The sequence below is a fragment of the Lontra canadensis genome, unplaced genomic scaffold (assembly GCF_010015895.1).
Source record: "Lontra canadensis isolate GAN:19392208 unplaced genomic scaffold, GSC_riverotter_1.0 scaffold14, whole genome shotgun sequence".
NCBI classification, from domain to species: Eukaryota; Metazoa; Chordata; class Mammalia; order Carnivora; family Mustelidae; genus Lontra; species Lontra canadensis.
The window spans coordinates 15,325,652-15,353,641 of record NW_022631008.1 but is presented as its reverse complement, the minus strand read 5'-3'; the positions used below and the strand labels follow the sequence as shown (position 1 = coordinate 15,353,641).

The 27,990-nt window shown below is 36.7% G+C and overlaps 1 long non-coding RNA gene across 1 annotated transcript in view; it reads right to left on the bottom strand.

Annotated features, from left to right (window-relative positions):
- The window catches only part of LOC116868108, a 395,692-nt gene that overhangs the window by 266,449 nt on the left and 101,253 nt on the right, over positions 1-27,990 (bottom strand). The window contains exon 2 of the long non-coding RNA XR_004382742.1: positions 20,420-20,537. This is a non-coding gene — a long non-coding RNA (uncharacterized LOC116868108). The remainder of the gene's footprint in view (positions 1-20,419; positions 20,538-27,990) is intronic.

Sequence of the window (27,990 nt, the reverse complement as noted above, 5' to 3'; positions counted from 1 at the left end):
CCAGATGGCCCATACCCTATTGAAATATATTATGAGACAAGAAGAAACTTAACATAGTTCCAAGGAGAGACTACAAGTATATGTTGTTGTCTTCCCCATGTGAATATTAATTGATTAAAAATATAAAATATATTTTAATAGATTGAATATATAGTCAGTTATAGAATAATGCTCTCTACTTATATCTATCTATCTCCCTATCATCTTCAGAGCCAAATTCTGTTACAATATTTTTCCTACAACCCATCTCAGCTTTCAAATTATAGTTACTACGAACTTCTAGAACAATGCTGGTACCTGTTTCATAAATGGACTGTAATCCTATTTTTATACATATGGAAAAGAATGTATTCCAAATCTCAACAGCCACATACTACATAACCAAAGCTATGTTAATCTGTTCAACTGCAGATATCATATTTGACAGACCTGCTATAATTGGGATTGACATTTGGCTAAGTTTGTGGTTAATCTACTGTCATTTTTCACAAATACACCCTGTTTTTGCATAGGTCAGACTGATGAATGAAATGAAGAAATAATGGTGCCACTATCCTTACAGCCTTTAAGGTTTTGAGAATAGCATGAATCTTTTTCCCTTCCCCTGTGGATAGAAAATTGTTTTTGACTTACTATCTTGGTTGAGAAGCGGTTAGTGGGACAGTTTCAGGGGCTCCCTGCCTTCACTGCAGTTGCTCTTATTGAACTTGTCAAAGAGCCATAAGAGAGTTCTGCCAAATGTTAAGTTTTTTCACTATGATTATATATTCTCAAACCAAAAGCTGACTCTAAGTGCACCTGTGAAGCCCATGGATACATGGTGACACCTAAGACAGGAACCAACCCATTATTAAATGCTCCCATATGCCCTTTTACTGGCAGGGAGGCTGTGATAGTGCTTTGGTTCCTTGGGTATCAGCATCAATTTGGATAGTGTATTCAAAAGACCTCAAAAGGTCTAGATAATCTCCTTTCCTCTGTAGATAGTTATCCAAATAAATGGATGTATGTCCCCTTGGGAAAGGACTGGAAAAATATTATTGTATATAATTCCCATGATGTTAAAAAGGCCTTCATTATGGAAGGGAACCTGACTTCCCTTTAAGTTGATGAACTCTGGGTCTAATAACTGTGTAAGTCTGGAAATTTGGCAAAGGATCATAACTTTCCATTGGGGTGGCTCATCTCAGCCTTCTGCATATTCATTCTTGATCTTATCTGATTTTATTTATTTTAATTTTGTAAAGATTTTATTTATTTATTTGAGAATGAATGAGAGAGAGAGGGAGTGCTCACATGAGCAGGGGGAGGGGCAGAGGGAGAGGGAAAAAACAGGCTCCCCACTGAGTAGTGAGCATGATGTAGGACTCAATCCCAGGACCATGGGATCATGACCTGAACAGAAGGCAGCAGCTTAACCAACTGAGTCACCCAGGTGCCCTATTTTATCTGATTTTAGATAGATAATATGTAGCTAGATAGCACTATTATATATATTGAGTATATAAAATATATTTTTAATAGATTGAATATACAGTCAAATTATAGAATAATGCTATCTATTTATATCTATCAATCAATCATCTTCAGAGCCAAATTTTGCTACAATATTTTTTCCTACAACCCACTTCAGCCTTGAAATATAGTTACTATAAACTTCTAGAATAATGCTGGTACCTGCTTCATAAATGGACTGTAAGCTAGGCCTTTCCAAGAAACAAATCGGCAGATGGGTTCTCAGGATGTATATAGTAAATTCTTTTAGAAAGCCCAGTTTTCTGATTCTTTTGTCATTTCCACCAACTGGCTACAGCAAACTGGCATCTGTACCACATTAAATGTAAGCTTCCAATATGTAAATATTCAAGCTTCCAAGAAGTTTCCAGGAAGTATATTAGAACCACTTCCAGAGTGTTAACTTCTGTATCACAGAAGGGTGCCCCCATATTAACAGAGTTTCCCTTATTCAGCTTTGCATTCCATCCCCCATTCTGATCCAACACCTTCAGAACCCACTCTCAGGAATACTTTTCTAGTTACTGTTATAGTTGTTGGTTATCCTTGCAATTCTGTTGGCACATAATCTATCCCTCCCTTGGCAGGCTCAGTACTTTACCAGTTGGATTATGCTGGTATATGATCTTAGTTGTTTGCTATGTGACCAAGAGGGGAAAAAGGAGAAGATTCAGAAGGGGTTAAAATTATTTTGTAAGTCATCTGCCTCATTTGAGGATTCTGCACAGTCTTCAACCAAGAGGTAGGAAAGGCTTTCTCTTTCAATGAAGGGGACTGGACCACTTGTATAAGTCTAAGATTCAGGATAATCCAGAAGTACAAGGTCTACAAGTATATATAGCCATATAACACTACCAAATGTCTGTGTCATTTTCTTTACCTTTCAGGCTCTGGCTTTAGCATAATAGACTTTCTAGGCTAAGAATTAAGCTTTCTTTTGAGGCCTGTGACTTTTATAATTAAGTCTTAGGCCTGATCTTAAGTTCTGTCTGTTCTCCAGCTACAAGATCTGAAGGTGTCTTTAAAAGCTGCTTAAGAGGCCCTCTGACTATCACACTTGGCTTTAAATTGATGATTGATTGCCCTGGACTTGTTATTTTATCTCTTCAAAGCACCAATGACATTCAGAAATAGCTTCTCAATTCCACAGTCTTTATAATTTATACTTCTCTTATCCCTCTCAAAGGCCAGAAATATTGCACAAGCCAGTGTATCTCCTTCTGCCTGTATCTTATTTCTGTTGGCGTCAGTGACAGCATTAGCAATTACTCTGTGGCTGCATGCCAAAACCATGCAAACTCCCCCTACCACCAGCAATAAGGTATTTATTGCAAATTGGCCCCAAGTTTTTAATTTCAGAATCCCATTCTTGGAGTCTGTTCCCAAGACCACTTTTAGTACATCTTAATTCAGTTTCCCTAGAAACAGAGCCCAATTCAGGGTTTCAGATGCTTTGTTGAGAAAGATCACTTCAAGAATACCTAAAAGAGTAGAAGTGATGCAGCATGAGGAAGACTTGATCAAGAATGCAGTCTCAGGAAAGTCTAGTTAAGGCCTAATCCATGGAGATTACAAGAGATCAAGAATATAAATCTCACCACAGTATTGTCCCCACTTGAGTGAGGCAAGAAAGCTAGACTCTTGTAACGCATATATCAGCCAGAAATACTCTACCTGCCATCCATGAAAGGGCAAGGGTGGGAGAGAAGTGTCACAACATTTCTGACTAGAATGGTACCATCAGTCAAGGGTGATTCTCAGGTGCAAATGGGAGACTAGGAGAGTGGGGTGGGAACTATGATAAATTTGTGGCCAACACTGCTAGTGGCTGGGTTATGGGTGTAACAACCCAGGAAAGGTGATCTAAATAGTGTAGTACAGCCTCTACTAAGCTAGAAAAACTACTGATCTCAGAAATAACTTAATTAATGACCCCAGATAGATTTTTTAAATAAATTATTCCAAGATCTGTTTGGGCACAGAAAAGAATTATTATATATACACAAATAACACAAATATCCACATAATTAAAGATCTGTGAAAAAGTTGCATAAGATCACAGGAAGAAATAAAAATACCTGCATGGAGAAACTTGTAAGATGACATCAAACTGAGGACTAGAATTTGGCACCACATAGCACTTGGCTGGATAGGACACACAGGACAAATTCATTTGGCTGCCCACATAACTCCCTTCTTGTCTCCTTCAGGAATGGCTGCCAGCCAGTAGCAACTCAAACTGTACCCACACATAGGTGAGGAACTATAAGGTAACCAGTTCAGAAAGTCAGCTCTTAAATTAATTATAACATTATTTGCTTCTTCTTGGATGACAAAGATGAACTTATTTTGAATCTATCAATAAATCTTTAATATGTAAAAAAAAGAGACCTTATAACATCACAATTCTATCGATAGGGTAATTCAACTACTAAATATGTTATAGAAAAAAATTTGTATGCAATATATAGACTATATATAGACTATCTTTTTGTGTCTGTGTGTGTGTACATCCTGGCTCCCTAGTATCTCACTCCTTACACAAGCCCACTAGTCTTACATTCCTTTGGCATGAACATAAGTCAGAGGCCTCCATTGATAAAACTCTATAAAGCCAGTCCATTTCTAACAGGGACATTAGACATCTTCATCTTCTTTCTCACCATTAAACTTGAAGGAATAATGTCCCATTTTAATAATGACTTTGGTCTACACATTCCGTATAAAATCTCAGAGACATGAAGAAAAAAATAGAAAAGCAATTTTTTTTTAAAAGTAGCATTGCTGAAATGCAGAAGTCATCAATGGTCGAGAAACATTAATATTTTTTCTAGAACTTGTGAAGGAGAATGACCTAGATTAAAGGAAAGATTGATTGGTGTTGATTAGCTATTATTCAACATTAGCAAAAGAGAAGAGCTTAGCCTATAAACTGAGTGGTTAAGTCCAACAGGACTCAGGAAATCCCCAAGTTCTTCACATAAGGACATAAAGCAAAGAGAACCCTTAGAATTAATCCACCTCCCAGAAGGCCTGGCTGCTGCTTATTATTATTATTATTATTATTATTTTTTTTTTTTTTTTTTACTACATCTGGTAGACAGTATGTACTAAGTGAAGTTTGCCTTTTACCATGGTGTTTTTCAACAAAGGCGTTTGGGTGAGTAGAAAAGGAGAGAGTGGTTTGCAACATCTCAGATAACTTTAGACCATCTCAATATATTCAAAAGAAGGGGGAAAAAAGGACTAGGTGGAACCATGAATTTCTCTAACACACTAACCATCATTATTTCCCTCTTTCCTCCCTATGGGCAACTACACTTTGAACTATTTTGGACAATCCCCACCAACAGGAATTAGAGAAGAGAAGGTGCTGGTAAAAAAAAAAAAAAAAAAAAAAAAATCAAATGACTTTGGGAACTCAGCTAGAGGCTACAGGACAGTGAGCACCAGTTTTCTACCACTGGCTTTACATGGGTCATAGAGTCTTCCAAAATTTCAGAGTAAAGTCTGCATCCCTGGATCCCTGAGTCATCTACCGATGGATCTCACCTACTGGAGTATTCTCTATGTGACACTACACTCCACAAAGTCAACTCATTATACCGGGACAATCCATCCACATCAGAGCAATATTTATAAAATAGGAAAATAAAAACTACTTGAAAGACATCAAAAATAACTGTTCAAATAAGGAACACCAAGCAATTGTTAAAAGAGACATGTTAGATCCAAATTAACTGAGATTAAAAAAAAAAAACAGCTAAGCTATACTAAGAAAAATAAAATAAGTATTGAAGAGTCTTTATAGAATGGTTACATTTTTATTTGGAAATTTTAAGCATGTTTAAGTAGATATACTATGGATATAGTATATAATGCAGGCATAAAACAATATCTAAAATGGTATGTAACAAAATGTATATTGTGATTATATATTAATGTTATGATTACAGGAAATTATTTTACTCCTTCTATTTTGGCTATCCAAATATTTACTTTTTAATTAGAAAAAAAAATCAATACAAATATTTCCATTATAGCAGTACTTTACCTTATGGAGCTGATAAAAATGTTGATATTTCATGACTATTCATGTGTATCCTCTCTTCAATATGCATTCTTTTTCTGTTATCTTAACAATAACTTATTTAGAAGTTGAAAATCCAATAGAAAGAAACTCTGACCATTAGGTAAGACAGAATTTTGCTTCACCTTTGAAAACAAATGGCTCTTGTTCAGGCTATATATTGAGCAGTTCTGGCAGAAGTATAGCATTCTCAACTTTAGTGAGATGATATCACTTCTTTTATGTGAAGGTGTTAAAGCAATTTATATTTGGTTTATTTATATAGAATAAACTTCAAACATCTATTTATAGTAATAATAGTTAAATAATTCCTTCTAATATTCCTACTAAAGACATGGAAAAAGTAAATAAATATAAGAAAAACTAGATATTCAAGTATTTTAATGTAACAGAAATTCAACAAGGGATCGAAGGCCAAGATCTAGGAGAAGCTGAAACCTAGACAGGTAAGTTCAGTAATTAAAGCCACCTTTCTCCTAGCGAGAGCTGCAGTTCCCAAAAATTGGGCTCAAAGTCTAAGTAGATGGGCAGCTCATGTTAAGAGTCAAGGTGAACTACAAGTAGCTCTCTCAGTGACTGATATTCAACTTTCTCTTTTCTTTTTCCTTTCGTTTTTCTTTTCTTTCCTTTTCCCTTTTCCTTTCCTTTCTTTCTCTTTTCTTTTCTTTCCTTTTTTTTTTTTTTTTTTTTGGATTTCCAACTATAAATCATCTTGATATTGGGGCTTGGGTTGTGTTTGTTTCGCCAGCACATATACTAAAACTGGGGCTTGGGTTAAATGATTAAGTGATTCCATGTTTCTAATTTCTCTGTATGAAAAAAGCAAAGGCAAATCCACTTGAGAGAAAAATAATCTCATCCTGTGCTTCAGATAACTTTTATAAATTTTCCTCTGGGATTATTTTCTTTTTGCCCAAGGGCATCCTTCAGTATTTCCTATAGTAGAATCTGCTCATGATGAAGGCTTTCAGTTTTTGCTTGAAATAAATTCTTTCACCTTCATTCCTAAGGGATCCTTCTCACCCCCTTGGAATAAAATTCTGTGCTGTGAGTAATGTTCTTTTAGCACCTTCAAGATATAATTCCATTGTATTCTTGTTCCCATTGTTAATACTAATCACCAACTCTCAAATTTTCAGGTGTCTTGAATTCCAAAAGCCATCCTAATATTCTAATAAGTCAATAATAAATGGATTAGATAGACTTCTACAAAAGGTCTCTGTTCAGTGTCTCCACCTCTTCAACATCCGCTCACTCATCAAAATCCATTGCAGTGCGGCTGCTATTTCCAACAGTCCTCTGGAATTATTCTCATTAAGAATAACAGCATCTTTGTTGCTCATTCATAGGATGTGCAGTAATCTTTTATTGTTTTCTGAGAAGCACTTTCCACAGTCAAACATATTTTCCTTTATGCTAGATTATCCTATAAGCGCACTCTTTTGGTTTTCCTCATCTCTACCAAGACATTCCTTCTTCTTTGACCTTTCAAACTCTTCTTCCTTTTACATCCTATACTTTGGTCATATTGACAGCTGTTTTTGTTTCCTCAATGCCATAAAATCCTCTGGCTCTTTGTGCTAGTGTCTCCCTGCCTAAAGCAGCCACTCCTCCTATCCTGGCAACTTCTTTGTCAAGTTAAGTCATATTCACCTTTGTTTGCAACTTAAATGCCATTTTCTTTGGAAAAAAATTTCCCATACACCCAACACTAGGTTTAGAACTCCCATTATTTGCTGTCAACTACATGGTTATTACAGTTATATTATACCATTAATAATTTGCTTGGTTATATTATTTCTTGCTAGGATTGTCAGCTCTAAGAAAACAGAGACATCTTCTTGTTCACTATTGATTCTCCAAGGTCAAACACATTGTCTAGCCTCTACTAGGCAGTTAATAAGTATTTCTTGAGTAAATAAATCTGACCTATTCTCTCCTTCTCTCCATGCAACATGCCAGTCCCCTGTTCAGCTTTCATTACTGAATTTCTGCAAACACATGTTCATATCTCTCTCTTGTCTCACATCTTAACCTACACAATGTCTTCAGATTAATGCACTTTTTTTCATCTTGAAATATCATTTCCCCTTCCTTTCTACCAAATATATCACATTTTCCTGGGCAATCTCAATCAATAACCATATATACATTTAGTAATGCACCTCTAAATATGTATACAGTCACATACATATAATATAAAGTGTTATAATTACATATTTATTTCATATTGAGACTCACAGGCTTGAAGATAACACATAGGCAATTAAATATGGATGATAATGAATTGAATTGTGGGCAACATGTTATCGTTACATATTTGTAACATAAATGCACATTTGTTATATTTTAAACATTTGTTATATACACAAATTTGTAATTATAACATTGTGCCCATAACATAACTCATTTTCTTACATATTTTTAAGTGCCTACATATTATCGTCAGTCCACGAGTCTCAATTTACTCATTATTAAAACATGGGTATTGATCCCATTATAATTATAAAATATTTTATCCCTTTGTTTTTCCCATCTCAGTGTAAGCATTCCACCAAGACAGATCTTGGTCATTCTGTCAAATACATAATCGGATACTTTAACCATACCACCAAATTTACCCTGTTAATGACTAATTTGTGCTCCTCTAAAATTCATAGGTTAAAGCCCTTGCCCAAATTATGATTATATTGAAGATAGGGCTTTTCAAGATGTAGCTAAAGCTAAATGAGCTCATAAGGGTGGGGACCTAAGCAAACAATATTTTACATACTTTCTTAGATCTTTATAAAACCAGCCCAATAGGACTGGTACAGGGATGCACATGCACAGAGGAAAGGCCTTGTGAGGACCTAATGAGAAACAGCTGTCTGCAAGCCAAAAACAAAAGGCCTCAGGAGAAACTAAACTTGCTGGAACCTTGATCTTTGGACTTCCAGCCTTCAGAACTGTGAGGAAATAAATTTCTGTTGTTTAAGCCACCTAATCTGTGGTATTTTGTTATGGCACCTCTAGGACACTTAATGCAATCACCCTCCATGTCACCAAACCAATCTGAAATCATTCTGGACAGGTCCTTCTCAATTCTAATATCCAGATTTACTTAAGATTTTCATCAATATCTTCCTCCTAAATATGGCTTGATTTTGCATTTTTGTCCTTATACCTTCCACTTTACCTCCCAGGTCCAAATTTCTTCATTTCCCTGAGCTAGAGGCCTCCCCCTAACAGTTATCTTCTGCCTCCCATCTTGATCCCCTTTAATCTGAACCCAACTGCTACCTCAGTCAACTTTCTACAAGACAAAGGTTATTGGGCCACTTCCTTCTCATAAGCCTTTTAGCTCCATGAGCTACAAGACAAAGGACAAATGCCTTATTTTGCATACATGGTCTTTTGGAATAGGGATTATTTATCGCTTGACTCAGTGAAGCCTTTCTAAATATTCTTTTCCGAGTGTCATCACTATTGGTTTTTCTTTCTTTTTTCTTTTTATGATTTTCATTTATTTATTTTACAGAAAGAGATAGAGGGCACAAGCAGGGGGAGTGGCACGCAGAGGGAGAGGGAGAAACAGGCTTCCTGCTGAGCAGAGAGACCAACGTGGGGCTCGATCCCAGAACCCTGGGATTATGACCTGAGCCGAAGGCTGACGCTTAACCTACTGAGTCACCCAGGCACCCCTGGTTTTTCTTTTATTCACTTCTTTGTTATACATTTATAATATGCAATGAGTACATTTACACAGCTCTTTCACTGAATATGAACTTTTTGAAAATAAGCATAGCATGTAATTCATATTTGTATTTTGTATACAGTATCAGGCCTGACCACAGTATTTGACAAACAAGTGTTTCATAAGTGAATAAATAAAAAATAATAAATCACTGGCATTCAAACTAAAATATTCAGCTCAAAAAAAATTTTTTTTTTCCTTTTTAAGATTTTCATTTGAAAGAGAGTGTGAGCAGGGGAGGGACAAGGAGGAAGGGGGAAGAAGACTCCCTGCTGAGCAGGGAGCCCGATGTGGGGCTCAATCCCAGGACCCGGAGATCATGACCCAAGCCAAAATCAGACATTTAACCAATTGAGCCACCTGGGCCCCAAAGTCTACTTTCAAATAATACTATACTATTTCACTGACAGTGCAGGTACTTTATAACTATAACCCTTGGTTCCTTCCTCGAGTCCCTTGTAACATTGCTGACATTCATTTCACCTATTCATAAGTTGTGGTCACCCAATGCTCATGATTACTATTATATTGAAGAAAGTTATCTGTTAATCAAAAGCCTTTTTAAAAAAATTCTATTGGCATGGAATAAAGTCTGGACTTCAAGTATCCAAAACACTTCCTCTGGACAAAAACATTTTTTCCATCTTCATGCTTCTGATTATAGCATTCCCACATTTAGTCCCAATTCAAATATTATCTCACACAAGATTATCACCAATATTATCTCACACAAGTTACTTCCGATTGAAGTAACTTCCTTAACTTTGTCTTCTTAACAGAATGGCTTTCTATCTAACAATATTTATTAGTGAATGCTATCACCTCTTTTAGACTTTAAGATTTTTTTAAAGTAAAAATCTATAGCTGACATCTTCAGATATAGTGCCTAGTCCTATTCATATAACAGACAATCAGTAAAAACATTATGACAGGAGTCAAGATGGCGGAGAAGTAGCAGCTGAGACTACTTCAGGTAGCGGGAGATCAGCTAGATAGCTTATCTAAAGATTGCAAACACCTACAAATCCAACGGGAGATCGAAGAGAAGAAGAACAGCAATTCTAGAAACAGAAAATCAACCACTTGCTGAAAGGTAGGACTGGCGGAGAAGTGAATCCAAAGGGACGGGAAGACAGACCCCGGGGGGAGGGGCCGGCTCCCGGCAAGCGGCGGAGCAACGGAGCACAAAATCGGGACTTTTAAAAGTCTGTTCCGCTGAGGGACATCGCTCCAGAGGCTTAACTGGGGTGAAGCCCACGCGGGGCCAGTGTGGCCTCAGGTCCCGCAGGGTCACAGAAGGACCGGGGTGTCTGAGTGTCGCAGAGCTCGCAGGTATTAGAACAGGGAAGCCGGCTACAGAGACGGAGCCGAGGAGTGAGCTCACAGCTCGGGCTTACCTTGAACCGGTCGCAGGCTCGGTGAGCTCGGAGCGCAGCCGGAGGCCAGGCAGACGGGAGTAATTGGACGCTGTTCCCTGAGGGCGCACTGAGGAGTGGGACCCCTAGCTCTCGGCTCCTCCGGGCCGGAGACTGGGAGGCCGCCATCTTCCTTCCCGTCCTCCGGACTCTACGGAAAGCGCTCAGGGAACAAAAGCTCCCGAAAGCAAACCCGAGCGGATTACACAGCCCGGCCCCTGGTAAGGGCGGTGCGACTCCGCCTGGAGCAAAGACACTTGAAAATCACTACAACAGGCCCCTCCCCCAGAAGATCGACAAGAAACCCAGCCAGGACCAAGTTCACTTACGAGGAGTGCGGTTTCAATACCAAGGAGAGCAGCGGAATTCCAGAGGAGGAGAAAGCAAAGCACGGAACTCATGGCTTTCTCCCCATGATTCTTTAGCCTTGCAGTTAATTTAATTTTTTTTTCTTTTTCAATTTTTTTCTCTTCTTCTGCTAAATTTTTTTAAACTTTTACCCTTTTCTTTTTTAACGTTTTTTAACTAGTTTATCCAATATATATATATTTTTTCCTTTTTATATTTTTTTCATTATTGGTTTTCTTTTTTTTTATTTGTTTCTTTTTTCTTTTTTATTTTATTTATTTATTTTTTTATTTTTTTCTTTCTGAACCTCTTTTTATCCCCTTCCCCCCCCCCTCACGATTTGGGATCTCTTCTGATTTGGCTAAAGCATATTTTCCTGGGGTTGTTGCCACCCTTTTAGTATTTTACTTACTCCTCCATATACTCTTATCTGGACAAAATGACAAGGCGGAAAAATTCACCACAAAAAAAAGAACAAGAGGCAGTACCAAAGGCTAAGGACCTAATCAATACAGACATTGGTAATATGTCAGATTTAGAGTTCAGAATGACGATTCTCAAGGTTCTAGCTGGGCTCGAAAAAGGCATGGAAGATATTAGAGAAACCCTCTCGGGAGATATAAAAGCCCTTTCTGGAGAAATAAAAGAACTAAAATCTAATCAAGTTGAAATAAAAAAAGCTATTAATGAGGTGCAATCAAAAATGGAGGCTCTCACTGCTAGGATAAATGAGGCAGAAGAAAGAATTAGCGATATAGAAGACCAAATGTCAGAGAATAAGGAAGCTGAACAAAAGAGGGACAAACAACTACTGGACCACGAGGGCAGAATTCGAGAGATAAGTGACACCATAAGACGAAACAACATTAGAATAATTGGGATTCCAGAAGAAGAAGAAAGAAAGAGGGGAGCAGAAGGTATATTGGAGAGAATTATTGGAGAGAATTTCCCCAATATGGCAAAGGGAACAAGCATCAAAATCCAGGAGGTTCAGAGAACCCCACTCAAAATCAATAAGAATAGGTCCACACCCCGTCACCTAATAGTCAAATTTACAAGTCTTAGTGACAAAGAGAAAATCCTGAAAGCAGACCGGGAGAAGAAGTCTGTAACATACAATGGTAAAAATATTAGATTGGCAGCAGACTTATCCACAGAGACCTGGCAGGCCAGAAAGAGCTGGCATGATATATTCAGAGTACTAAACGAGAAAAACATGCAGCCAAGAATACTATATCCAGCTAGGCTATCATTGAAAATAGAAGGAGAGATTAAAAGCTTCCAGGACAAACAAAAACTGAAAGAATTTGCAAACACCAAGCCAGCTCTACAGGAAATATTGAAAGGGGTCCTCTAAGCAAAGAGAGAACCTAAAAGTAGTAGATCAGAAAGGAACAGAAACAATATACAATAGCAGTCACCTTACAGGCAATACAATGGCACTAAATTCATATCTCTCAATAGTTACCCTGAATGTTAATGGGCTAAATGCCCCAATCAAAAGACACAGGGTATCAGAATGGATAAAAAAACAAAACCCATCTATATGCTGCCTACAAGAAACTCATTTTAAACCCGAAGACACTTTCAGATTTAAAGTGAGGGGGTGGAAAAGAATTTACCATGCTAATGGACATCAGAAGAAAGCAGGAGTGGCAATCCTTATATCAGATCACTTAGATTTTAAACCAAAGACTATAATAAGAGATGAAGATGGACACTATATCATACTCAAAGGATCTGTCCAACAAGAAGATCTAACAATTGTAAATATCTATGCCCCTAACGTGGGAGCAGCCAACTATATAAACCAATTAATAACAAAATCAAAGAAACACATCGACAATCATACAATAATAGTAGGGGACTTTAACACTCCCCTCACTGAAATGGACAGATCATCCAAGCAAAAGATCAACAAGGAAATAAAGGCCTTAAATGACACACTGGACCAGATGGACATCACAGATATATTCAGAACATTTCATCCCAAAGCAACAGAATACACATTCTTCTCTAGTGCCCATGGAACATTCTCCAGAATAGATCACATCCTTGGTTCTAAATCAGGTCTTAACTGTTATCAAAAAATTGGGATCATTCCCCGCATATTTTCAGACCACAATGCTCTGAAGCTAGAACTCAATCGCAAGAGGAAATTTGGAAAGAACCCAAATATATGGCGACTAAACAGCATCCTTCTAAAGAATGAATGGGTCAACCAGGAAATTAAAGAAGAATTGAAAAAATTCATGGAAACAAATGATAATGAAAATACAACAGTTCAAAATCTGTGGGACACAACAAAGGCAGTCCTGAGAGGAAAATATATAGCGGTACAAGCCTTTCTCAAGAAACAAGAAAGGTCTCAGGTACACAACCTAACCCTACACCTAAAGGAGCTGGAGAAAGAACAAGAAAGAAACCCTAAACCCAGCAGGAGAAGAGAAATCATAAAGATCAGAGCAGAAATCAATGAAATAGAAACCAAAAAAACAATAGAACAAATCAACGAAACTAGGAGCTGGTTCTTTGAAAGAATTAATAAGATTGATAAGCCCCTGGCCAGACTTATCAAAAAGAGAAGAGAAAGGACCCAAATAAATAAAATCATGAATGAAAGAGGAGAGATCACAACTAACACCAAAGAAATACAGACAATTATAAGAACATATTATGAGCAACTCTATGCCAACAAATTTGACAATGTGGAAGAAATGGATGCATTCCTAGAGACATATAAACTACCACAACTGAACCTGGAAGAAATAGAAAGCCTGAACAGACCCATAACCAGTAAGGAGATTGAAACAGTCATCAAAAATCTCCAAACAAACAAAAGCCCAGGGCCAGACGGCTTCCCGGGGGAATTCTACCAAACATTTAAAGAAGAACTAATTCCTATTCTCCTGAGACTGTTCCAAAAAATAGAAATGGAAGGAAAACTTCCAAACTCATTTTATGAGGCCAGCCTCACCTTGATCCCCAAACCAGACAAGGATCCCATCAAAAAAGAGAACTACAGACCAATATCCTTGATGAACACAGATGCAAAAATTCTCACCAAAATACTAGCCAATAGGATTCAACAGTACATTAAAAGGATTATTCACCACGACCAAGTGGGATTTATTCCAGGGCTGCAAGGTTGGTTCAACATCCGCAAATCAATCAATGTGATACAACACATTAATAAAAGAAAAAACAGGAACCATATGATACTCTCCATAGATGCTGAAAAAGCATTTGACAAAGTACAGCATCCCTTCCTGATCAAAACTCTTCAAAGTGTAGGGATAGAGGGCACATACCTCAATATTATCAAAGCCATATATGAAAAACCCATCGCAAATATCATTCTCAATGGAGAAAAACTGAAAGCTTTTCCGCTAAGGTCAGGAACACGGCAGGGATGTCCGTTATCACCACTGCTATTCAACATAGTACTAGAAGTCCTAGCCTCAGCAATCAGACAACAAAAAGAAATTAAAGGCATCCAAATCGGCAAAGAAGAAGTCAAACTATCACTCTTCGCAGATGATATGATACTATATGTGGAAAACCCAAAAGACTCCACTCCAAAACTGCTAGAACTTGTACAGGAATTCAGTAATGTGTCAGGATATAAAATCAATGCACAGAAATCAGTCGCATTTCTCTACACCAACAATAAGACAGAAGAAAGAGAAATTAAGGAGTCCATCCCATTTACAATTGCACCCAAAACTATAAGATACCTAGGAATAAACCTAACCAAAGAGACTAAGAATCTATACACAGAAAACTATAAAGTACTCATGAAAGAAATTGAGGAAGACACAAAGAAATGGAAAAATGTTCCATGCTCCTGGATTGGAAGAATAAATATTGTGAAAATGTCTATGCTACCTAAAGCAATCTACACATTTAATGCAATTCCTATCAAAGTACCATCCATTTTTTTCAAAGAAATGGAACAAATAATCCTAAAATTTATATGGAACCAGAAAAGACTGCGAATAGCCAAAGGAATATTGAAAAAGAAAGCCAGAGTTGGTGGCATCACAATTCCGGACTTCAAGCTCTATTACAAAGCTGTCATCATCAAGACAGCATGGTACTGGCACAAAAACAGACACATAGATCAATGGAACAGAATAGAGAGCCCAGAAATAGACCCTCAACTCTATGGTCAACTAATCTTCGACAAAGCAGGAAAGAATGTCCAATGGAAAAAAGACAGCCTCTTCAATAAATGGTGTTGGGAAAATTGGACAGCCACATGCAGAAAAATGAAATTGGATCATTTCCTTACACCACACACGAAAATAGACTCAAAATGGATGAAGGACCTCAATGTGAGAAAGGAATCCATCAACATCCTTGAGAACACAGGCAGCAGCCTCTTCGACCTCAGCCGCAGCAACATCTTCCTAGGAACATTGCCAAAGGCAAGGGAAGCAAGGGCAAAAATGAACTATTGGGATTTTATCAAGATCAAAAGCTTTTGCACAGCAAAGGAAACAGTTAACAAAACCAAAAGACAACTGACAGAATGGGAGAAGATATTTGCAAACGACATATCAGATAAAGGGCTAGTGTCCAGAATCTATAAAGAACTTAGCAAACTCAACACCCAAAGAACAAATAATCCCATCAAGAAATGGGCAGAAGACATGAACAGACATTTCTGCAAAGAAGACATCCAGATGGCCAACAGACACATGAAAAAGTGCTCCATATCACTCGGCATCAGGGAAATACAAATCAAAACCACAATGAGATACCACCTCACACCAGTCAGAATGGCTAAAATTAACAAGTCCGGAAATGACAGATGCTGGCGAGGATGCGGAGAGAGGGGAACCCTCCTACATTGTTGGTGGGAATGCAAGCTGGTGCAACCACTCTGGAAAACAGCATGGAGGTTCCTCAAAATGTTGAAAATAGAACTACCCTATGACCCAGCAATTGCACTGCTGGGTATTTACCCTAAAGATACAAACGTAGTGATCCGAAGGGGCACGTGCACCCGAATGTTTATAGCAGCAATGTCTACAATAGCCAAACTATGGAAAGAACCTAGATGTCCATCAACAGACGAATGGATAAAGAAGATGTGGTATATATATACAATGGAATACTATGCAGCCATCAAAAGAAATGAAATCTTGCCATTTGCGACAACATGGATGGAACTAGAGGGTATCATGCTTAGCGAAATAAGTCAATCGGAGAAAGACAACTATCATATGATCTCCCTGATATGAGGGAGAGGAGATGCAACATGGGGGGTTAATGTGGTAGGAGAAGAGTAAATGAAACAAGTTGGGATTGGGAGGGAGACAAACCATAAGTGACTCTTAATCTCACAAAACAAACTGAGGGTTGCTGGGCAGAGGGGGGTTGTGGGGGGGTTATGGACATTGGGTAGGGTATGTGCTATGGTGAGTGCTGTGAAGTTTGTAAACGTGGAGATTCACAGACCTGTACCCCTGGGGGAAAAATATATATATATATATATATATGTTTATAAAAAATAAAATTATAAAAAAAAAAAAAACATTATGACATTGACTTCATGAGTATTTGTTGAGGTGCTTTCAGATACTGTATTCATGAGTCTAACCACTTAAAAAAATTTGCAAATACACCCATATTATATGTATATTTAATCATTTAAAAATGAAAACATATTAATATGCTAACATACTTATGGATTATAATATAGTCAGAAAAACTAAAAAGAAAAGATTAAAAAAATATAAATGGAAATTATCATATTTTTTTCCCTGCATCCCAGTGGATCTGCTATGTACTCTTTGTGGGGTAGGCCATTCTTCAGAGACCACTAAGATAAATATTAATCCTATTATATTATAGTGCAAGGATTATTAATAACGTGTACTAGTACTGCTCTAGTCATCTAACATTGTTGAGAAATGAGCATTCAGCATAGTTTATTTACTATGTAATGGATGTTTAACCCATTATAGGTAGGAAAGGAATCTGGCTAGCTGCCAAGTTGCTCATTGAATGCCCACCACATACTAAATACCATGGTACATATTTTGTGTCCATGATCTCATTTAATTCTAAAAACAATCCTGTGAAATATGTACTATTATGCCCATCTTACAAATAAGAAAACAAATTTTCAGAAGATTAAAATGTTCATGATAGTCACAGTCTAGACAGCATAGTCTAGACCTAGGATAGAATCTCCATTTGCCTATAGTATTCCTAATATACCCACTCATAGCAACATTTTAAAAATTTGTTTTCTTTTTTTAATCTAAAACCATGTTAAAATGATCAAACATTTCCTTTTCTTTTTAAATTCATAGGCTGAATCTCTCTTGGCATCATCCTTACTCCAACCCTCTGGCCTACGCTGTGGCAGTCTACAGAGGCACAGAGATCAGGATAGGATCACTGGCTCAGATACTGATCCCCGAGTATCTAAGTATCCTGATACCTTTTTCACTGATGAAAGTTCATGCTTCAACTCACTTTTACATCATTTGCCCCATTGTTTGATAAGTAAAATAAGTGTGTGCAGATGCACAATATTAACTTCTGAATCAAAAATTAAAGGAAAAAAAATTAAAGTAGATGAGCTTTCCTTTTTTTTTGGTTAGGAAATTTAATTCTTTCTTTTTTATTATTATTAACATATAATGTACTATTTGTTTCAGGGGAACAGGTCTGTGATTCATCAGTCTTATACAACACACAGTGCTCAACACAACACATACCCTCCTCAATGTTACCATTTTGAAAATTATATTGCTGCAAACTTTCTAGTCAATGTATATTGAGCTTTGAGCACCAGTTAAAATGGGTTATGCTATTTTTGTCTAACTAATATAATAAAAAATTATAATCTTTTTAGCTTTCACTCTTTTCCTCTAGGCCACTTATCCAAGAAATCATGATGTAACACTTTACCACGTTGACTACCATATGTTTTTGGTTGAGGAGTAAATAGATGGGCACAAAAATACAGATAAGAATAGACTCCTATTTCAGGACACGAGGTTGTGTCCTGAGGAAGGAGAATGACAGTGGTAACTAAGCGAGACCACTTAATGGATGGTAACCAAAGTAAGATCTCACCTTTCTCCATTAGGGCAGCACGACCCAGCTATGCCTGTCAATCCTTCAATAAATAAATTTGGTATTCTCAACAGAGAATGGATTCTATAACATAGCATAGGTCTAGTGTTAGGAATATGTTTTAGACAGAACATCCAGTTGGAAACTTCAAATCTTTCTTTACAATTTTGTATTATGGCTGGCCTTAATACTATGAGGTATTATAAGGAATCTCTTCCATACGGGCAGACATACCTCTAGAATGGTGCTGTAAGGAATACAGTAATATTTCAGAAAGCTATTGATGGTAATATAACCTGGTTGATCTTTCATTATTGAGTTGTGTTTGTGTAATGTGTGCATAGTGTAACACCAAATTTGGATGCTAAGGGACAGCTAGATCTGAATGATTATTATTATTATTTTTACTCCCCCTTTTCCCTTATTCTCTGCAGCATCAGTAAAGTATGGTCTACAGGTGAAATCCAGCTGATACCCTGGTTTTGTATGGTGCAAAGCTAAGGTTTTTACATTTTTAAAGGACTGGAACAACAACAACAAAATTGTGCCACGGAGGTTTATATGCCCCAGAAAGCCTGAAATATTTATTATCTGGTTATCTGCAGATAAAGTCTATCAACTTATACCCTAGAAAACAGTATAGCATTTCCCTTCTCCTTCCACCTTCTACCTTTCACAATCTCTATCCTCTGCTTTTAAGAGGGCTTATTGCTTAAAAGTCTTCTAAGATTTTTCTCCATTGCTAATCCTTGTCATTTTATTGACTGTTACTCAATTCTTCTTGTCTTTCCAACATCACTTGGCCTCTATTTCCTTTCCCTATTGTGTTCTTCTGCAATTCTTGACTTCAGTATAGAGGAGCTTAGCATTTAATAACTGATACAATAAAAGTATATCTTGCTAGGTAACTAATTATAAAGCATCAATATATGTAATCTTCAGTATTTATCTTAATGTTTGCTGCTTCTTCAGTTGGTTGGTCAAAAAAACCAACCAACAAGAGAAAGTTTAAAGACATTTCTCCTCATTTCATGCCCTCCTTTTTACCTAGATACTTTTCCTCACTCATTTGTCAAAAATTTCATTCTTTTTCTCTTTAACTTTCATGACCCTAGTAGTTCTAGTCCACTCACTTGTTACTGATTATCTCACCTCCAAGCAATGAAGCAAAACTCAATTTTTTTTCTGCTTGAGTATTTTTGTTTGTTTGAAATGTCAAATGTAGTCATATACAAATATATATGATATATATATGTAATATCTCTATCTATATAGATGTATATTAAAGTTTTCTAAATTATGTTTCACTTTTTAAAGATGAATTAAAACTACAGAGGAGTAAACTGGACTTTTTCCAACATGGGTTTTCTCCTCTTTTCAGATACTTGGCTTGATAATTACCAATGATCTATACATAAAAGAGGTATCACATTAGTTACCCACTTTCACCTCATTATGTCCATAAACATGATGAAATGCTCTTAACCTTTTTCTCCTCTTATAGCATGAGACCCTTTACAATACCATATAATTTACAGACCTATGAGGAGATAAGTATGGACATAAGAAGGTCTTCAATTCCTCTCTGATATTTTCAGCAAGTCATCTTCACATTCTAAATATTTCTTATTAAAATCTTCAGCAGTATGTACTTTGACTTTTTTTTTTTACTTATTTACTCTCAAAAAATATGTGTGATTTTTTTCAGTCCTTTCTATTATCACAATTGTGTATATATGATAGAACAATATGGTCCTAAAACATCCAACACCCTAAGCATCATGAAAAAAAAAAAGTTTGTTATGCACTGTTCTAACATCTACTCAAACCATAAAAACAAAGAAGAGTTATCTCATTATTGATGTAATATAGGATATATTCCTGTTATGTAAGAACAAGAACTTCAAGCCTGAATGGCAACAACATTTCTATGTAATGAGTCTGTTTTCACACACCAAATTTAAATGTCTATTTTTTTCTTTTACTGGTATCTCTTGTAGACTAAATCAAACCCTAAGGATGTAATCAAATTAAAAGGATTAGTACTCATTAATAAGCTGGCAGTAACATTTCATCAAAAGTTTGCTAAGTCTCTCTCTGCAAAACCAATAGATAAAAGCAGGCAGCGCATAAAAGTGTCTGTCTACTGCATTAAAATATGACGAAAATAATATTTCTTAACATTGCCAAAGAACCATCTATTTCTGAAGATCATACCAGTTCCCATTGCATAGGCCAGTAAGGGTCATTAAACACCAATGGGTCTCTGAGTCCTTCTTCAGAGTCAATGACATTGTAGACTTCACTCGGGATCTCATTTTCCTCCACACAAGGTCTGCAGGGCAAAGACAGCAAATGAACTATGAAAAACATAATCACTGCTTTTACTGTTGCTTTTTTTGTCATAAAAATTCCATTTATTTAAATTCCATTAAAAAGCACATTTGGCTGCCGAGAGCATAAATATACACTTTTATTATACTTAGCATTTTTCATTTTCAAAAAAAATTCTGACATTTGTTTAGATAAAAATGTTAAAATATTTTCAAACTACCTGTTTTAGCTAAACACTCTCTATGCATTTGTTGCATACAATAAATGCTGGAAAGATGAGTGATTTGAAATGCAATTCAAAAGCTCTGTATATAATTTCCCATTACAAGTTATCAGTTTACACTAAGCATTATCCTTACCATGTCATGTGCCTGTCACTATGACTTTTCCCAAAATACATCTCCTAGGAGAGTGATTTAAATTACTTGAGCTGTAGATAATAATACTGTTTTTAAATCTCAGTTTTCTAATTGCTCTTATGTATTTAATAAATCATTAACTGAGCAAGTGACAGTGCTAGAAATTCAGGAAGGCCTTTAACACAGTGTTCTCCTAAAGACAGAACTGCAACTCAGTCATTCATACCTGCCTGTGCACTTTGGAGGATTTCCAAAACAAAATATTGGGGTAAATAATAAAACAATAACATTGACAGCAACTCTATCATAGAAATAAATTTCAGTTTAGTAAAATGATAGAAAAAATTAAGCTATCATATATTAGTCATTCTTATTTATAAACATATATAAGATTAAACTATTATAAATTTATTAAGAATAGGATTTACTTCTAATTTCAAGAAAGTCCCAGACCTGTACACATACTGTGTTTGGGAATTATTTGCCAATTTATTAACAGCTTATCAAAATGGAATAGCTGAGTATCAACATTTACATTAGAAGATATATTCCGAAATGTTGTTTACGTCATCATTTGCAAACAGTGGAAAACGAAACAACTAAAATGTCCATTAAGTATGAAATTGTTTTTAAAATCATGTTATATTCATGCCATGAAATACTATTTTACCTGCAGGTATCAATTGGATCCATTTGGATCAATCTCAAAAATTATAAGAAGGCAGAAGGCTATGTACATTTTGTTATCATTTATATAAAGTTTAAGTCATCTCAAAAGAACTTTATGAATTATTTTAAATGATACATATAAAGTATATGAATCTAAGCATACAAAGAAGACTCTTCTGAAGAAGGTGAAGAGGGGAATAGTTTTAGGAGGGGTACACAGAAGAATTCAACTCTAGTGATTTATTCCTTTTAAAAACCTGGGGCCATTATGACAAAATGACAAAGTCAACAAAATAGGGATGTTGTGTACATATTATGCATTATATTGGTGTGTATATTTTTGTGTATATTTGGAGTATATTATAATGACAAAACACACATACACAAACAAAACTAGTAGAGCCTAGCTGTTACATCAGTGAGCCAAAGATGGCTTCTGTACATTGGCCCTACGTTGTTTACTTCACAGCCAGCTGGGACCTACTAGCTCCAAAGCCCACTGGCACAAAAAAACCCTCAAATTTTTAACATCCAGTTGTTATAAATATATTCCAAATAAGCAGAATCTTAGCCATTTATAGCCTTCCTGCCTTGCATAATGCACACAACTGAACCCAATATCTGAAAGCCATAGGTAAGATAAACTCTATTTCTATAAAAGAATCCAAGTTTCTGCTTGCCTTCAGAGCTCTGTGACCCAGAGACTCGCCATCATGCAGCCGACCAAAATCATCTAGACTCCTAACTCCTTTTCCCCTTCTGGGGAGTAGTGCTCATCTCTTACCTCCAGAGGGTCTCCTGCTGTGAGGGACTTTCCCCACGGGCAAACCTGCCAAAGCACTGCCCAGATAAAACTCCTTGTGTGCTGCTGCCACCTCATGGTCATATCTGTTTCCTTGATCAGCCCCAAATCCCTCAATCTGAATACTGGTAAAGAGAAATGAGAAAGATAGCAGAATAGAGTCCAAAGACCTGACTTCTAGATTTTGCACTCCACTTTGATTCTTTCAATGATCAAAAGGGTTCAAAATAACATTAATTTAGCTAAACATTTCCAGACTTTTGTCAAGAAGAGGATCATTATTTCTTCAGGAATGGCTGTTAGATTTGTTTTCAGAAAAATAGATTCAAACACATTTGGATGTCCACTTAAAAGATTGATATATCGTCCAAGAAAAATGTAACATGGTGTTCACGAGGTGTCTGGCACCCTCCCAGCCTGCCTGCTTGCACACCGAAGCTCTCCTTCCTCTACCACTGCAATCACCACAGTTCCTATCAACTATTAAAGGATAGTATTTCAAACTTATGAAATAAAAAATTTAAGTAGGAGAGGAAAAAGGAAGTTCTATTAAATGTAAGAATTTAATTTAAAAATACCAAAGCAGTGACAATGAAAGTGGAATAAAAGTAAGCATAAAGCAATAAAGTAACAAAAATTATTAAAACAACTTATTACAAAAATGAGGAATTAAAAGTACTTGGGCATAGAAAAATATTTATTGTGATCTCATTGTTTATTTCTCTCATATGTTTATATAAGCATGAATATTTATGGAAGAATACTTAAGAAAATGGAAAAATGAGAGATTGAAGACATTTCCTTATGACCTTCTTACCATTTGATTTTTTTTTACCAAGTGCTAGCACATTTACATTTTAAAACTTTTTAAGACAAAATGAATATCAAAATGTCCCAGATTTTCAATGAAATTTGGGAGTTAGAAGTTTTAATAATTTTTTTTTAATTTTTTTTTAAGATTTTATTTATTTGACAGAGAGAGAGAGATCACATGTAGGCAGAGAGAGAGGGGTGAAGCAGGCTCCCCACCGAGCAGAGAGCCCGATGTGGGGCTTGATCCCAGGACCCTGAGACCAGACCCGGGCAGAAGGCAGAGGCCTAACCGAGCCACCTAGGGGCCCCTAAAATTTTTATTTTTTTAAATATTTCTATTCAACAGAATGTCCGCAAGCTGTATTTGCTTGTCACAAATTTTGACCTTTGCTTTATATTCTCAAAACTCTACTATATGTCATTATAATTCAGAGATGTAGGAATCCTATATCTTGAGACAACAGCAAATAAGAATAGAATAGGTTCCTTCATTCCAAGATTTGATGTAAATTAACATTATAATCAATTGAATCTGAAAATCACTTCATTTTGTCTAGCTCAAAATAAAAGGAGTACTTTTTTCAGACAATTATACTTCAATGTTAATACTTATATCTTTATTTTTACATCCCATTCAGCTGTTTTCTCAAGACTAAATTGAGAAAATATATAAATATTTTGTTAGTCTAAACTGGTTAGCTTTCAAAATATTTTTTATAATTATATTTTAGCACATTTGCTAAGCTGCAACATTTCATATTCCTCTTCATAACTGACTCATGAACACACTGATCTACACCAAGTATATATTGGTGACACATATGCAGCAACCAACAGGTGCCTTCCTCATCTTGCATGTCCCTGAAGAGCACTTGCTGTCTTCAGAAATGATTAAAGTGACCCAGGCTTAAATGTCCCATTATAACAATTATGATTCTTATAACTGAAGAAAATTATGTGAAAGCTACATCTTTCTGTTGGATCCAAATTCACAGAAATACACAGCTGAGATTCAGAGCCCTAAATAGGATGTCATAGAGGAAAATATCAAACTGACTGTGAATGAGGATTACCTTTCAATTTTTAAAAATAATAATATTAACCATTGCATCATTATCTATTATCTTTCTGCTAGGTGTTCTATAGAAAAGCTATATTTTAGAAGGAGGAAGCAACATGGTGGAGGAGTAGGAAACTGAAATAGCATTAGGTCCCAAGAGTTCAGCTAGATAGTTATCAAGCCATTCCAAACACCTAAAAACTCAACAGGAGATAGAAGAGAAGAAGAGCAGCAATTCTAGGAACAGAAAATCAACGACTTTTAGGAAGGTAGGATGTGCAGATAAATGAATCCGAAGCAACTGGAAGATAAACTGTGGGGGAAGGGGCAAGCAGTGGAGCAGTGGAGCACAAAAACAGAACTTTTAGAAGTCTGCTCCACTGAGTGACTTCGCTTCAGAGGCTAAGCGGGGGTGGAGCCTTCATGGGGACAGTGTGGTCTCAGGACCAGTGGGGTCACAGAAATACCAGGGGTATCTGAGTGTTGCAGAGATGCCAGGTATTGAAGCGGGGAGCAGACTACAGAGACAGAGCCTAGAATGGAGCTTTCAGCTCGGGGATACCTTAAACCTTGAACCGCAACACAGTCAGGCCACTGCTCTTTGAGCAGGGACCCCACAAGTGGCAGATCTGGAGAGACCCCCATCTTCCTCCTCCAGGATGAGTGGCGCAGGAGTACACAGCAGGGATCTGCTGGGTTTGGAGACTCCAAATGGGGCTGTGTGCCAGAGATAGAAATGCTCAGTCACAGTCCGAGTGAGGCCAAATGCTAATGGACACCGGCAAGATGGGAGGGATTGACTGCTTTTCTCTGTAGGCACACTGCTTTTCTCTGCAGCCCCTGATCCCTTGGCTCCTACAGGTTGGAGATTGGGAGGCTGCCATTTTCATTACCATCCTCCAGAGCAATACGGAGAGTGTTCAGGGAATAAAAGCTCCCAAGAGTGAACCTAAGCACATTACTTACCCTGGCCTCTGGCCCCTGGCCCCTGGCCCCTGGCCCCTGGCAAGGGCAATGCAATTCTGCCTGGGGGGGCAAAGACATTTGAGAGTCACTGCAACAGGCCCCAGCCCCAGAAGATCAGCGAGAACATCCAGCCAAGACCAAGTTCACTGATCAATGAGAACTGTGGAACTCCAGAGCTAAGGGAAAGCAACCCAGAATTCATGGCTTTTTTCCCCATGATCCTTTAGTCTTGCAAAGTTAAATTTTCTTAATTTTATTTTTTCTTATTCTTTTGTTAAAATTTTATTTATTCATTTGACAGAGAGAGATCACAAGTAAGCAGATCACAGGCAGAGAGAGGAGGAAGCAGGCTCCCCGTGGAGCAGAGAGCCTGATGTGGGGCTCAATCCCAGGACGCTAAGATCATGACCTGAGCTGAAGGCAGGGGCTTAACCCACTGAGCCACCCGTGCCCCTATTTTTTTCTTATTCTATTCTTTTTAAACTTTTCCTCTTTCCTCTTTTAATGTTTTTTAATTATTGTATCTTATCAATAACTTTTTTAAAAAAATCTTTTTAAAATTTCATTGTTATAGTCATATTTTATCCCTTCATTGTATTTAACTTTATTTTTTGAATACATATAGCTTTTTTTTCTTTAAAATTTTAGGATGTAATTTCTTCTAATAAATCAAAATATACCCGAAATCTATCTCCAGCCTGATCACATTCTTTTTTTTTCCTTTTCCAACCAATTTATCTTACCAATTCCTTTTTTAGAATCTTTCTTAATTTTCATCTTTACAGTCAATTTCCATCCCTTCATTGTGCTTACCCCTTATTTTTGTATATATATGTTTTTCTTTCTTTAAAATTTTGGGAGATAATTTCTTCCAAGAGACCAGAATATACCCAAAATCAAGTGAGTGGCTCTGTTCTATTCACCAGTCTAATAAATATATATCTTTATTTTTAAAAATATTTTTCCCCCTTTCTTCTCCCTCCCAGTTTCAGGTCTCTTCTGATGTAGTTAGCACATGTTTTTCCAGGGTCTTTGCCACCCTTTTAGTATTTTACTCTCTCATTAATATATTGTTATCTGGATAAAATGAAAAGGCAGAAAAACATGCCACAGAAAAAGAAAAAAAGAGGTAGTACCGATGGCTAGGGACCTAATCAATACAGACATCAGTAATATGTCAGGATTAGAGTTCAGAATGTTGATTATCAAGGAGCTAGCTGGGCTCAAAAAATGCCTGGAAGATATTAGAGAATCCCTTTCTGGAGAAAAAAAAAAAAAAGAACTAAAATCTAACCAAGTTGAAATTAAAAAGCTATTAATGAGGTACAATCAAAAATGGAGATGCTTTCTGCTAGGATAAATGAGACAGAAGAGGGAATCAGTGATATAGAAAACCAACTGATGGAGAATAAAGAAGCTGAGCAAAGGAGAGACAAACAACTACTAGACCATGAGGGGAGAATTTGAGAGATAGTAATACCATAAGATGCAACAATATTAGAATAACTGGGATCCCAGAAGAAGAAGAAAGAGAGAGAGGGGCAGAAAGTATATTGGAGCAAACTATAATAGAGAATTTCTCTAATATGGCAAAAGGAACAAGCATCAAAATCCAGGAGGCGCAGAGAATCCCCCCTCAAAATCAATAAAAATAGGTCCACACCCTGTGATCTAATAGTAAAACTTACAAGTCTCAATGACAAAGAGAAAATTCTGAAAGCAGGATGGGACAAGAAGTCTGTAACATACAATGGTAGAAATATTAGATTGACAGCAGACTTATCCACAGAGACCTGGCAGGCCAGAAAGAACTGGCATGATATATTCAGAGCACTAAAGGAAAAATATGCAGCCAAGAATACTATATCCAGCTAGGCTGTCATTGAAAAGAGAAGGGGAGATAAAAAGCTTCCAGGACAAACAAAAATCAAAAGAATTTGCAAACACCAAACCAGCCCTATAGGAAATATTGAAAGGGGTCCTCTAAGCAAAGAGAGAACCTAAAGTAATAGACTGGAATGGAACAGAGACAATATACAGTAAAAGTCACCTTACAGGCAATACAATGGCACTGAATTCATATCTTTCAATATGACTCTGAATGTAAATGGGCTAAATGTTCACATTAAAAAACACAGGGTATCAGAATGGATAAAAAACCAAAACCCATTAATATGCTGTCTACAAAAAACTCAGTTTAGACTCAAAGACACCTCCAGATTTAAACTGAGGGGGTGGAAAACAATTTGTCATGCTAATAGACATCAAAAGAAAGCTGAGGTGGCAATCCTTGTATCAGATAAATTAGATTTTAAGCCAAAGACTATAATAAGAGATGAGGAAGGACACTATATCATACTTAATGGGTCTGTCCAACAAGATCTAACAGTTTTAAATATCTATGTCCCTAACACGGGAGCAGCCAACTATATAAACCAATTAATAACAAAATCAAAGAAACACATCAACAATAATACAACAATAGAGGGGACTTTAACAACTCCCTAACTAAAATGGACAGATCATCTAAGCAAAAGATTAACAAGTAAATAAGGCTTTAAATGACACACTGGACCAGATGGACATCACAGATATATTCAGAACATTCCATCCCAAAGCAACAGAATACATATTCTTCTCTAGTGAACATGGAACATTCTCCAGAATAGATCAAATTCTGGGTCACAAATCAGGTCTCAACTGGTACCAAGAGACTGGGATCATTCCCTGCCTATTTTCAGACCACAGTGCTCTGAAACGAGAACTTAATCACAAGAGGAAAGTT